The sequence below is a fragment of the Oncorhynchus masou genome, chromosome 28 (genome assembly GCF_036934945.1).
Source record: "Oncorhynchus masou masou isolate Uvic2021 chromosome 28, UVic_Omas_1.1, whole genome shotgun sequence".
NCBI lineage: Eukaryota > Metazoa > Chordata > Actinopteri > Salmoniformes > Salmonidae > Oncorhynchus > Oncorhynchus masou.
In genome coordinates this window covers 21,165,655-21,180,697 of record NC_088239.1, presented here as the reverse complement: position 1 = coordinate 21,180,697, position 15,043 = coordinate 21,165,655, and the positions used below count along the sequence as shown (strand labels likewise).

At 40.5% G+C, this 15,043-nt stretch overlaps 1 pseudogene; it reads right to left on the bottom strand.

Annotated features, from left to right (window-relative positions):
• Positions 1-3,499: 3,499 nt before the first annotated feature.
• On the bottom strand, positions 3,500-13,176 carry LOC135516961 (myosin-7-like; annotated as a pseudogene).
• Positions 13,177-15,043: the final 1,867 nt, after the last annotated feature.

Genomic DNA, 15,043 nt, shown 5'->3' with positions numbered 1-15,043 from the left:
AAGTACATATCTACTGAGTAATCAATGTGTAATAGTACTTCATTAAGTGTGCAGTTCTCAGGTCTTTACCTCTTAAAACCAAGAGAGCCACTAACAGTTTTTTTACCGGCATCAGTATGGCTGTTACTGTACATCTGTTATATGTTTACTATAGTTTTGCAGCAACTGAAGTTCCTTCTGCGAAACATAGTGATTATATTTTTTCTGTCTCTGGATTCCTTGTTGGCCTACGTTTTTCCTCAATTTGATGTTACATTTTACTTCTCATTCCTTTTGCTTTCTTCCCTCTGCACAGCAGCTCATTTCAAAGTATCTGATAGTTGTCTCCATGTGTCCTTAACTTTGAATTGAACCAAATACAGACTTCTATGTATGTAAAACAATTGTTGTTGGTTTTACATCATTGCCATGGAACATCAAAATGGCCAATTATTGTATATTTCCGGTTAAGGTGAAGACAGATCAAATAAACTACAACCAGCTGAAGATGTGTTTTTCATAGCGACCTCAAGACGCCCGAGATTGTTATGTGGGTTGTTTTGTCCACTGTTCAGAATCACATACTGTGAAACTGTCATTTAAAAAATACTTATTTGGAATAAATCCTGACCATGATGGCATTAACTCCCAATTATGCCCTTAAGCTTAGATAAAGCTAATACTCACAGCACTGAAATGATGAAACAGCCCTTTCAGTAGGTATGTCAAGAGATAAACAATTTGATATGATGTGGGTACTAGTGGGCACTTTCCGTCCAGCATGCCACTTGGCCAGGTGATTGTATGTACATTTGAGATAAATAACCATTTTAGATTATGGAATATTAAATGTCCCTGATGTCTATTCCAGACATGGGAAAACCTGTGGCATGCTGGCAACATGTTACAACCAAAACAAGTTGATTTTATTCTTCTCGTGTTACATGGGGAATAGAGAAAAACTAAGCACGACAGTCAGGAGATTTTCAGAAAGATCCATCTGAGGGCTTCACTCTTCATCATGTCCTTTCCGTGACAAAGCAGATACATAAAGGTTGAGAGAATGTACACCTGTGTATTCTGCAAACATTGTTATTAAATACTGGCCTTCATTACATTTAAATGTTAATGGAGAAGTTAGGTCTAAGGGCTCTATTCAATCAGTGTCGCTGAAGTATTACAGATTGAACAGTAGAAATGTAAAGGTAATTTCCGATTGAATCGACATATGCAGCATTAGCCGTGAATGAAAGTCTCCGCTAACACTGGAACATTGCCTTTAAATTAAATTTCAACCATGCAGTAATGCTGAAAGCTCTGAATAGAGCCCCAATTCTTACAATAAAATGTTATGATAAATCATTTACAAAAACAGTTTTCTTGCCATTGCGCAATTGGTGACCTTTGAAATCAAGATATTCCTTTGAAATAATGGTTGTGAACTGTCACATTCTGACCATAGTTCTTTTGGGTTTTCTTTGTTTTAGTGTTGGTCAGGACGTGAGCTGAGTGGGCATTCTATGTTGTGTGTCTAGTTTTCCCGTTTCTATGTTTGGCCTGATATGGTTCTCAATCAGAGGCAGGTGTTAGTCATTATCTCTGATTGGGAACCATATTTAGGTAGCCTGTTTTGTGGGTGGGTGTATTCTGTCTTTGTGTGTCTGCACTAGACAGAACTGTTTCGTTTTTTTCACATTTGTTGTTTTGTATTTTGTAGTGTTCACGTTTATCGTCTTTATTAAACATGATGAACACTAACCATGCTGCGCTTTGGCCCTCTCCTTCGTCCACAGAAGAAAACTGTTACAGTAAACAATAATCTAATTCATATTTGACCCTGTCCTATACAGTCATGTCTTTGGCATCATTAAAGTGAAGACTTATTTTATCAAATCAATTCTCTGTAATTATTATTACATGATTAAACTAATCATGTAAATGTAATTAACTAGGAAGTCAGGGCACCAAGGAAAATCTTCAGATTACAAAATTATAATTTTCCTAATATAACTTTTCAGATATTTTAATATCTGACCAATTAGTCTTCTAATTAATGAATTATTCTTTACCTCACGTTAGTCTCATTCCAAACTCTGTAAATTGTTGGTTATCTGCATGAACCCAGCCTTCACTATGAATCATCCATACATCAATTGTCTTAATTTAGTTAGTTAGCAAATAAATTATTATCATTGAAATGCATAACAAACAAACAGTAGGTATGGTTACAATTAAATGATTGGGGATGTGCCCTAGTGGGCTAAACCGGTATGGCGGTTTGGTAGACAAAGGGACTGAGAAGGGCGCGAAAGACAAAAGATACTACACAGTTGATAATCATATTGATAGAAATACTAATACTTTGCACATGAAAAAACTAATTTGGGAATATTTGCAATCAATATATATATTTAGGCTCAGTGTGTCTTCGTGATCTCTGTTGGAATCGTCCGTCTTTATGTTGGAAAGTTCATCTGAACTTCTCTTTGTGTCCCTAGAGTCTTTCGTGAATGGATACTTCATAATCGCATTCAGAAATGTTCTTATAGAATAGATGTTCCGGCGGTTGTCGGTCTTCGCATTCAGTCAACATAAATTCTAGCTGCAGACTAGTAATTAGTATCGAAGATTTTCTCTTATTTTGTCAGTATCGATAGTCTGAGTTTAACCATTTCCACCAGTGTAGCCAATGTGCCACGTGGTTTGGTTAGGAATTCATTAACCGAGGAATGCATGGTCTCTACTCAAACCTTAGCCCTCTCGGTAATCGAGGTACGCTTGGTCTCAAGGGAATTTGGGGGTTTTATTCGAAAATGCAGAAAAGGCTGTCCCATGACGTCAGATCAATATCTGTGCTCATGGGGCGGGCCAATGACTTAGTTAACTTTAAAGGGAATTGGATTCTCTGTCATTAAACAGTTTAAAATCACATTACAAAATTTCACAAATTGTTTCATCTTTACTCATTCATTTTATACAATAATTAGATGCAAATCTCATAACGGAGACTCTTGTATAAACAGAATTATGGTAATGTAGCTGTATTGTCTCTCATGAGGTCACAAACATTAGACAAAATGGGCCGGTCGTAGCTGGATTCTCCACTGACCATATACACATTCTCAACATGGATATTGTTCAGTTCTCAAGTTCTGTGAGGTAGAAGAAGTTCCTTTGTTCTACTGTGAACCCTCTCTCTATACCGCATGGCCGGGGGGGAAGAGAGTCTCCTCAGGAATTTATGACCTGACATAACAGAGCCTGGGTGTAGGGGGAAGAGAGAGGTGGTGAGAGAGAGTTGGTGCTTGCTATATCCAAAGAGGGCCACGTCATGACACAGTATTCTTTAAAAATATATACAATGTGAATAATAGTATGGCTGTTGGACATCAAATACTTACAAAGCGATTGAGGAAGAAGCTGTCATCATACATGACATGAGGGAATTTGCTAATTATATCCAATATCATTATTTTGATTAAAAGAACTGACCTGGGAGCCAGCATCACAACTCTTGGACTCACTCCTCATCCTTTCCTTTCTGTGACAGAGAAGATGGATGGATTATGAAAAAATTGTAATACTACTGCGTAATGAAAAACATTTTATACTGCATTATACTGTGTCCTTAAAATATATGATGGGAAACTTCAACAGGTATGTGTATTATGGTATGGAATACACTATGAACTTGATGCTGTCCCCATACAGATACTAAACATGTATCTGATTATCTTGTGTAATAGCCAACACCAAGAGCAATACTGTCCAATTAAAGAATTCAATGAACAATAAATAAATTTTGCTCTTCAACTACAGTATGTATTACAGAAATGAGTTACAACTGTTAAAGCTGTTAGCGACATACATTCAAGAAGTAATCTAAAACAATTCTAGGTTTAGCCACAATTAAAGGGGAATTCTCTCAAAAGAAATTATCAACTATGTTACTCCTCACCTGAGGTATTTTTGATATCATTTGTCTATATTTTAAATACAAAGATTTTTCCCACTTTTTCATGGGTTGTAAATCCATGACGCCATTCTGACCATTAACAGTTGATCAAAATGTCACTGGATCTTGTCAGTTTTAGAACACAAGGATGTATTTGAAATGTGTCAGTACGAAATTGTATGAATTTTGACCATTACAGAGTAGGATGACAAGTCTAATAAAATGGTTATCCAGTCAATCGTATTTCATGGCTTTTAGAAAGAGCTCACAGACAGCTGTCCCCCAGTGTTCATTATGAAGATGAGATGTTAGGGAAGCAATACAGAACAAATTTAAGTGAGTTCTGCTTCCATGTTCTAAAATCTTGTAATGATAGGGGGGTGACTGGGACAGGAAATGTAACATCATAACCTTTTTAGGAAAACATGCAACTTACATGGGTTCATCTTGAAACTTTCTCTGTACAGGTAACTTTCATCAAGGTTTTACATGGTCTATAATTTAAGAGTATTTCCAAAACACTGTATATAGATTTTCTGAAATTTTGGTACATTTGTTTTTATTGTTTTAAGAAATTATGAAAGAAATTAAAAACACAACAATCTAATCATGGCATGACAGACATGCATTTGTTTAAAACCTATCACTTTCAGGCAAAGAATAATATGCATGTCAATCGATCATGGCTCAAAGTGGAGGAGAGATTGATTTCATAACTACTTGTATTTGTGAGAGGTATTGACTTGTTGAAAGCAGCGAGCTGTCTGTTTAAACGACTAGCACACAGCTCAGACACCCATGCATACCCCACAAGACATGTCACCAGAAGTCTCTTCACAGTCCCCAAGTCCAGAACAGACTATGATAGGCACACAGTACTACATAGAGCCATGACCACATGGAACTCTATTCCACATTAGGTAACTGATGCAAGCGGTAGAATCAGATTTTAATAAACAGATACAAATACACCTTATGGAACAGCGGAGACTGTGAAGCAACACAAATATAGACAAAGACACATGCATACACACACATGATAACATACACACTATACACACACGCACACATGGATTTTGTGTTGTAGATATATGGTAGTGGAGTAGTGGTTTTTGGTAAGTCTGCAAATTATCCTTTAGGATTCTTGAAAGAGTTACTTTACTGACCTTGGAGGCAGAATCAAGACTCCTGGCTCTCATCTTATTGACCTGAGACTCAGCAATATCAGCCCTCTCTTCTGCCTCATCCAGTTCATGCTGAATCTTACGGAACTTGCCCAAATTGACATTGGCTTGTTCCTCCTGTGAGAAATGTTAAACATGATCTAGGTTTCTAGCAAACAAAATTATTTGAGAATTACAGATGCATCAGTTGGATGATAGAATCAAATCAAATTTATTTATATAGCCCTTCGTACATCAGCTGATATCTCAAAGTGCTGTACAGAAACCCAGCCTAAAACCCCAAACAGCAAGCAATGCAGGTGTAGAAGCACGGTGGTTAGGAAAAACTCCCTAGAAAGGCCAAAACCTAGGAAGAAACCTAGAGAGGAACCAGGCTATGTGGGGTGGCCAGTCCTCTTCTGGCTGTGCCGGGTAGAGATTATAACAGAACATGGCCAAGATGTTCAAATGTTCATAAATGACCAGCATGGATGAATAATAATAAGGCAGAACAGTTGAAACTGGAGCAGCAGCACGGCCAGGTGGACTGGGGACAGCAAGGAGTCATCATGTTAGGTAGTCCTGGGGCATGGTCCTAGGGCTCAGGTCCTCCGAGAGAGAAAGAAAGAGAATTAGAGAGAGCATATGTGGGGTGGCCAGTCCTCTTCCGGCTGTGCCGGGTGGAGATTATAACAGAACATGGCCAAGATGTTCAAATGTTCATAAATGACCAGCATGGTCGAATAATAATAAGGTAGAACAGTTGAAACTGGAGCAGCAGCACGGCCAGGTGGACTGGGGACAGCAAGGAGTCATCATGTCAGGTAGTCCTGGGGCATGATCCTAGGGCTCAGGTCCTCCGAGAGAGAGAAGGAGAGAATTAGAGAACGCACACTTAGATTCACACAGGACACCGAATTGGACAGGAGAAGTACTCCAGATATAACAAACTGACCCCAGCCCCCCGACACATAAACTACTGCAGCATAAATACTGGAGGCTGAGACAGGAGGGGTCAGGAGACACTGTGGCCCCATCCGAGGACACCCCGGACAGGGCCAAACAGGAAGGATATAACCCCACCCACTTTGCCAAAGCACAGCCCCCACACCACTAGAGGGATATCTTCAACCACCAACTTACCATCCTGAGACAAAGCTGAGTATAGCCCGCAAAGATCTCCGCCATGGCACAACCCAAGGGGGTGCCAACCCAGACAGGAAGACCACATCAGTGAATCAACCCACTCAGATGATGCACCCCTCCAGGGACGGCATGAGAGAGCCACAGTAAGCCAGTGACTCAGCCCCTGTAATAGGGTTAGAGGCAGAGAATCCCAGTGGAAAGAGGGGAACCGGCCAGGCAGAGACAGCAAGGGTGGTTCGTTGCTCCAGAGCCTTTCCGTTCACCTTCCCACTCCTGGGCCAGACTACACTCAATCATATGACCCACTGAAGAGATGAGTCTTCAGTAAAGACTTAAAGGTTGAGACCGAGTTTGCGTCTCTGACATGGGTAGGCAGACCGTTCCATAAAAATGGAGCTCTATAGGAGAAAGCCCTGCCTCCAGCTGTTTGCTTAGAAATTCTAGGGACAATTAGGAGGCCTGCGTCTTGTGACCGTAGCGTACGTGTAGGTATGTAAGGCAGGACCAAATCAGAGAGATAGGTAGGAGCAAGCCCATGTACATGTAATGCTTTGTAGGTTAGCAGTAAAACCTTGAAATCAGCCCTTGCTTTGACAGGAAGCCAGTGTAGGGAGGCTAGCACTGGAGTAATATGATCAAATGTTTTGGTTCTAGTCAGGATTCTAGCAGCCGTAGTTAGCACTAGCTGAAGTTTATTTAGTGCTTTATCCGGGTAGCCTGAAAGTAGAGCATTGCAGTAGTCTAACCTAGAAGTGACAAAAGCATGGATTAATTTTTCATTTATAGAAGGGTACTTACAGCCTCCTCTGAAGTCCTCTTATAGGATTTGACCTTCAGCTGAAGTTTGTCCACCAGGTCCTGCAGGCAGCTCAGTTTCTTACGGTCTTCCTCAGTCAGCACACAAAAAATAAAGAGAAAAAATAGGGAAACATTATATGTATGTTACAATTGATTCTGAGCATTAATTGTGCCCTGTCAAATTAAAGTATATAATGTACCCGGTGAGAGCTCCTTGATGCGTCTCTCATATTTACGGACTCCTTTCACAGAATCACTGCTCCTCCTTTACTCCATTTCCACTTCACTCTCTAGCTCCCTTACTTAGAAAGATATGATCAATGTTAAACACTATTTCCAAGTATGTTGTTACTACTCTTTTCAATATTGAAGCTAGAAATATGACTACAGTACCAGTCATAAATTTGGACACACCTACTCATTCAACGGTATTTCTTTATTTTTTACTATTTTCTAACTTCTAGAATAATAGTGAAGACATCAAGACTATGAAATAACACATGTAGTAACCAAAAAAGGGTGAAACAAACCGAAATATATTTTAGATTATTTTATGTAGCCACCCTTGATGACAGCTTTGCACACTCTTGGCATTCTTTCAACCTTCATGAGGAAACCTTTTCCAACAGTCTTGAAGAAGTTCACACATATGCTGAGCACTTGTTGGCTGTTTTTCCTTCACTCTGCGGTCCAACTCATCAGGTCAGGTGATTGTGGAGGCCAGGTCTTCCGATGCAGCACTCCATCACACTCCTTCTTGGTCAAATAACCCTTACACGGCCTGGAGGTGTGTGTTGGGTCATTGTCCTGTTGAAAAACAAATGATAGTCCCACTAAGTGCAAACCAGATGGCATGGCGTATCACTGCAGAATGCTGTGGTTGCCATGCTGGTTACGTGCGCCTTGAATTTTAAATAAATCACTGACAGTGTCACCAGCAAAACACCATCACACCTCCTCCTCCACGCTTCACGGTGGGAATCACACATGCAGAGATAATCCGTTCACCTACTCCGCGTCTCACAAAGACACGGTGGTTGGAACCATAAATCTCAGATTTGGACTCATCAGACAAAATTACAGGTTTCCACGGTCTAATGTCCATTGCTTGTGTTTCTTGGCCCAAGCAAGTCTCTTCTTCTTATTGGTGTCCTTTAGAAGTGGTTTCTTTGCAGCAATTCAACCATGAAGGACTGATTCATGCTGTCTCCTCTGAACAGTTGAGGTTGAGATGTGTCTGTTACTTGAACTCTTTGTAGCATTTATTTGCATTTATTTGGGCTGGTAACTCTAATGAACTTATCCTACGCGGCAGAGGTAACTCTGGGTCTTTCTTTCCTGTGGCAGTCCTTATGAGAGCCAGTTTCATCATAGCACTTGTTGGTTTTTGTGACGTCACTTCAAGAAACTTTCAAAGTTCTTGAAATGTTCTGCGTTGACTGTCATTCATGTCTTAAGGTAATGACGGACTGTCATTTCTCTTTGTCTATTTGAACTGTTCTTGCCATAATATGGACTTGGTCTTTTACCAAATATGGCTAACTGCTGTATACCACCCTTACCTTGTCACAAAACAACTGATTGGATCAAATGCATTAAGAAGTAAAGAACATCCACAAATTAACTTTTAACAAGGCACACCTGTTCATTTAAATGCATTGCAGGTGTCTACCTCATGAAGCTGGTTGAGTGAATGCCAAGAGTGTGCAAAACTGTCATCGAGGCAAAGGATGGCTACTTGAAGAATCTCAAATATATTTTGATATGTTTAACACTTTTTTGGTTACTACATGATTCCATATGTGTTATTTCAATGTAGAAAATAGTAGAGAATAGTCCAAATAAAAAATAAAACTTGAATGAGTATGTCAACTTCTGACTGGTACTGTATAAAAAGTGACTTTGAATTAATAGAAGAGAATGTAGCTTAGACACTTACTCTGGCCTCCATCTTCTGGATCTGCTTCTTGCCGCCCTTCATGGCGATTTGTTCAGCTTCATCCAGGTGGTGCTGCAGGTCCTTGATGGTCTGCTCCATGTTCTTCTTCATGCGCTCCAGGTGAGCACTGGTGTCCTGCTCCTTCTTCAGCTCTTCTGCCATCATGGCAGCATCAGTAATGGCCTTCTTGGCCTTTTCCTCTGCATTTCTACACTCCTGCACGGCCTCCTCCACTTCATTCTGAAGCTGGGATGTGTCGCCCTCTAGCTTCTTCTTCTGGCTTAACAGGCTGGAGTTCCTCACATATATTTGACAAATTACTTTTAATTTAATCTCTACAGTATATACCTCAGGTAACAGACATTTAAGGAGAACACTAATTGTTATCTATAGAGCTTGCTAGTTTGTAGTCCTAAAAAAATGGAAATGACTTACCTCTGGTTCGTTCATTCATTCCTATGGGTGAAACGGGGCGGCTGGTAGCCTAGTGGTTAGAGCATTGGGCCAGTAACCGAAAAGTTGGTGGATTGAATCCCCGAGCTGACAAAGTTAAAAGCTATCGTTCTGTACCTGAACAAGGCAGTTAACCTACTGTTCCCCGGTAGGGCATCATTGTAAAAAATAATTTGTTCTGAACTGCCTTGCCTAGTTAAATAAAGGTTAAATAAAACATGAATGGGTAGATATTGAGGTTTTGGGATAAACCCGGAAAATAAGGTCTGAGGTTTAAACAGGCTTAGGAGATCCTATACATTTTGTTCTATGAGATAATATCAGTCAGTTAACATGCCCTTTATGAATTATGAAGCCTTTTTGTGCTTTATGTACTTGTTTTGATTACATAAATGCTTAAAAATTCACAAAAAGTTACGTTATCTGATGAAAGATTATCTCATAGAATAAAAAAGTACAAATTCTCCTAAGCCTGTGTTTACTACAGACCTTATTTTTCCTGTTTATCCAAAAAATAGCTTAATTTTTCCCATGGGCCTTGGCCAACGAGACATGACTGAGTTAGTGCCTGCAAAAAAGATGCCATTACTATTGTTCCTCTCTATTACTGTCTTACCTGTGAGTGTAGAAGTTGAACTCTCACTAACATCCAACAGTTCCTGCTCAGCCAGTTTGCGGCCTCTCTCAGTCTGCTCCACCAGGGCTCTCAGCTCATCCAGTTCAGCCTGCATCAGGTTGTTCCGTCTCTCCACAATGGCAATGTTCTCCTTCAGGTCATCATTGCTACGAAGATCATCATCCCGCTGCAGTTGAGAATCCTGTAGAGAGAATAGATTTTACTATATTTATTGTATTGTTTCACAGTGTGGTTTGGCTTTTTCTGAATGCACAAGCAATGTTTTTAATTCAGTGGTTTGGAAGTAATACCTTCAGATGGGAATGGAGACCCTTAAGTTGCTTCTGGGCCTCGGATGCCTGCCTGTTGGCCTGGCTGAGCTGGATCTCCATCTCATTGAGATCTCCCTTCATCTTCTTCTTCAGCCTGAGAGCTTCATTCCTGCTGCAAGTCTCTGCCTCCAGGGATCTTTGTAGGGTATCCACAACTCTCTGCTGGTTCCTCTTATTCATCTCCATTTCCTCATCCTTCTCCACCAGCTTCCGTTCAATGTCAGCTTTCACCTGATTGAACTCCAGCTGAGCTCTCAGGATTTTGCCCTCCTCATGCTCCAGGGAGCCCTGTGAGAACATAGCCCCATATAAAATCTCATTATACAGTCATTTGCTACCAGTAAATAGTGTCTGTTGCTAGAAGTAAATGTTTTCTGTTCTCACCTCAGCTTCCTCTAGAGCAGAGTGTTGCTCAGCCTTCTGCTGCTCCATCTGGTTATGGACTTTCTCCAGTTCTTGGATGCGATTTCCTCCCTCACCAAGTTGCTCAGTCAGATCAGAAATGTCCTCTGTGGTTAAAAAATACATTTACATGAGAATATTTTTGTGATAATTAATCTCTGTAAAATATACATCTTTAATTGACATCAATAATGCTGATGCTGTGTTCTCCGTCTTCATGGTCTGCAGGTGATCCAGAAACTCCTCATGAGAGTTCTTGAGTTTGAAGAGCTCAGTGCTGAGAGATCTGGCCTCTTTCTGGGAGCTCTCCAGCTCAGTCTGAGACTCCTCAAACTTCTGCTACTACTTAGCCAGGACCTGAAAAACATACAGGTTTTACAAGTTGTTTCAATATATTGTATATCATGTATTATAATGAAGGCTAATATGACTTGCGTATCCGATAATTTATTTAGTTGCTTCAAGGCAGCAGCTGCATTGGATCTCTCCACATCCACCATGAGATCTTCAATTTCATTCTGGAGTCTGTGTTTAGTCTTCTCCAGGGATGAACATTTAGCATTTACAGCTTCCACAGCTTCCTCTGCATCCTGCAGATGCTGAGCCAGTTTCTTCCTAGATTGATATAGATAAGAAACACATTTCAGAACAGCTGACTCTTTTCTGTCTAAATGGGTGTTATAACAGTTCGTCCATTTATTATTCATCATGTACTTTTGTGTATCGCTCTTTCAGCCAAGGTTCTGAAAAGTAAGAGAAAGTAATAAAACATCCTTACTTTGCGTCCTCAAGCTCCTCAGTCTTCTGGATGGCATCAGTTTCATACTTGGTTCTCCACTGAGCCACCTCAGCATTAGCCTTGGACATGCCACGCTGCAGCTCAGCCTTGGCCTCCTGCTCCTCCTCATACTGCTCCCTCAACAGATCGGAGTCATGGCGAGCAGACTGCACTGCATGGGCAAGTGCGTTCTTGGCCTGGTAAGGACATTTAAAAAAGGATCTGTAATTATGCTGGAGGATAGATAGTAGTTGGATAAAGGACACTGCATTTGTTGTATCAATACCTTGACTTCCTCCTCTAGTTGTCTCTTGAGGTCTTCAATCTTCTGAACGTTGGACTGCTTACCTCTGGTCAGTTGAGAGACCAGAGAGTCCTTCTCCTCTGTCTAGCAAGTTCATCTGTTTTTATGCAATTCAAATTATGTTAAATTATATTACTTAATCTGGTTATTCATTGTGGCTGTTCATGTGAATGTCAGTATGTTTAGTTAATATACCATTCTCAGTTTGAGGCTTTGCATTCTGCATTGTGAAATCATTGATGGAACGCTGTCCTTCCTCAGCTTTCGTCCTGTATTCACTCATCTGGTCCTCTAGAGTACGGCACATTTTCTCCAGGTTTGTCTAAAAACAGATTTGTTTTTGAATGACAGAACAGCATCACTAGATTACATCTTTAAAGGCATGTATGGAATTACTGTAACTCTGTGTTGTTGTTTGTGTCGCACTGCTTTGCTTTATCTTGGCCAGATTGCAGTTGTAAATGAGAACTTGTTTTCAACTAGCCTACCTGGTTAAATAAAGGTTAAATAAATAAACATTGGAAGTCAGATGTTCTGGTAAGAAAAGAACAGTTGCAACAGAAATATTCCCTTTTCAACACTGCTATTGACATACCTGCAAATCCTTCAGTTTTTTCTGAAGCTGGGCACTCATGGCCTGCTCATCCTCAATCTTGCTGCTGAGTTGGCTTATCTCAAAGTCCTTCCTGATGAGTAAAGCACACATTTTAGCATTTTTTTGTAAAATAATTATTTGTTCGATTTTTTTCAGGTTGAGATCTTCCTTCATTCTCTCCTCCATCTGCTGCTTATCATTCTCCAGGTCCATTAGGCTCTCCTGGGTCAACTTTAAATCTCCCTCCAGCTTTCTCTTGGCTCTCTCAAGGTCCATTCTCACCTTCTCATTCTTCAGTGACCCTTCAATCTGATAAAATATGTAATTAGCAATTTTCGGGTTTATCAATTTACTGCAGCCTATTTTTAGTATATAACGCATCTTGTTGACATTTTAATGAATTCCTATATGATACTCACATCATCAACTTGCTGTTCGAGTTTGGCTTTGTTCAGCGTGTTGACTTTGTCCTCCTCACTCTGCAGGTTATCCAGAGTTTGCTGATGAGCCTCCAGCACAGCAGTGTCATTACTCTTCCCTTCAAACTTTCCACCAAACCAATTAAGTTGCGTTTTAACAACACAAGGACAAAGACAAGTGTTTACCTTGTTCTCTGTGGCATGCTTTTCCTTCTCCACTTTAGCCAGAGTGAGCTCCAGATCATCCATGTCCTTCTTGAGTTCTGAGCACTCATCCTCCAGCTTCCTCTTCTTAGAAGTTGACCATAAATAACTTGAATGTGGGATCCTCCAGATTTAAAAAACGTGCCAGTCATGTGCTTCTGTAGGAAAATGGCACAAATTGACCACAGGGTGGCCCTGTAATGACCAATTGATTTACAACTTCAGACCCAGCTTGTTAACCAAGAGTTACAAAATGTGGCAAGGTCTTTAAAAGCATGTACATAACACATGGCCAAAATGCTTTTAATGACTTTTCAGTAGCCAGATTTGGATATATTATATGGTAGTAGCCAGATCTGAATCTGCAACATGGTGGCACTATACCAAGTACGCATTTGTATCCTTTTGTGTGAAAGGTTCACTTACACTTGAAGGGGTTAGGGAGGTTATATGAGTTGTGCTTGATGTACTTGAACACATAGATTCACCTTAACCTACTCTCCTGTCATCCTTTGTCTCCATAGATTGACAGACTGCCAGGCCATCTCTACTGCTCCCACATGGGCTAAGACCATCTCTTCCATCACCAAGGCACGTGGGCTCCCTGACAGGGGGTGAAAGAAAAATATAGGTTAGTGATGCAGGAGTAGCCTCCACTAATCTTCCTCTAGCAACAGAATCACCACTGACCAAGGTAAGTAATAATGACATTATCTTTAACTCCTACCGGACAGTCAGCATGTAGTGTTCAATGTGCAGGTGCTGGAAAAATTAATGTGGATATTATTAACATTTACCAAATGAGTGAGTCTCATGGTCTGTATCTGTAAGAATGAGAGAATATAATTGATTTTACAGGACCTCACTTCAATTACATTTTAGTGTAGATAATTTGTTGTGAGCTCTGTTAACCTACCAGATGTGGCAGGAGAAGCCAGTACAGAGGTGGGTAATGGCACAGCTTGTTTTCTACCTTCCCCAAGTGGACAATGTGGGAAGTACAGGGAGAACATTCTGAGTTAGCAGCCCATGGGGTCATGTAACACTCCCTGTAGTTTCACCCTTGCTGTAGGATGTGTAACACAGATGAAATATTAGCTTGTTGTTTCTTAATGTATTAGTCCATTTATTTAGTTTTTATTAAAAAGGTAAGTTTAACATTATTATTAAACAAATTCATTGGTCAAGGAAACTTTTGCAGTTCACATTGTTATTGAATACAAGTTATTGAATACAAAAACTGTTTTTATTGAGAAGTTAGGGCTAGTCAAAAGCAGAGAAAGCCAGGAAATTCAAACAAGATACACATCTCTTCACCCATGCACTACCAAGGTTTTCCAGCACACAGCTTTGACACTTGGTATATTAAAAAGTTCTAAGTACTTTTTAAAAACTTTTTTTATTTAACTAGGCAAGTCAGTTAACAGCAAATTCTTATTTACAATGACAGCCTACCCCGGCCAAACCCCCCGGACGACGCTGGGCCAATTGTGCGCCGCCCTATGGGATTCCAAATTATGGCTGGTTGTAATACAGCCTGGAATCAAACCATGGTCTGTAATGACACCTCTAGCACTGCCTTAGACCGCCGCGCCACTCAGGAGCCTGACTGATGCAGTTGATCACTACTAGACAGCCATACCCATAACACAATGCAGCCACCCAAAAAACATATATGATATTAAGAGTGGTACTGCTCCGGTACAGCCACACGCTGGTGTCATGACGTTGGCCTCTTTGGGTATAGCAAGCCCCATCCCCCTCTCCCTGCCTCCCCCTTGCCTCCTTCAACTAGGCTGCTGTGGTCAGAGAGAGGTCGTAAATTCCTGAGAAGACCCTGCCACATGGCCACATAGTATAAGAGGCAGAGTAGATTTTCATGGAGCACATAGGAATTTCTTCCACCTCACAGAACTTGAGGTACGAACAAATTTCATGTTCCGGAGAAAGTATAAAAGAT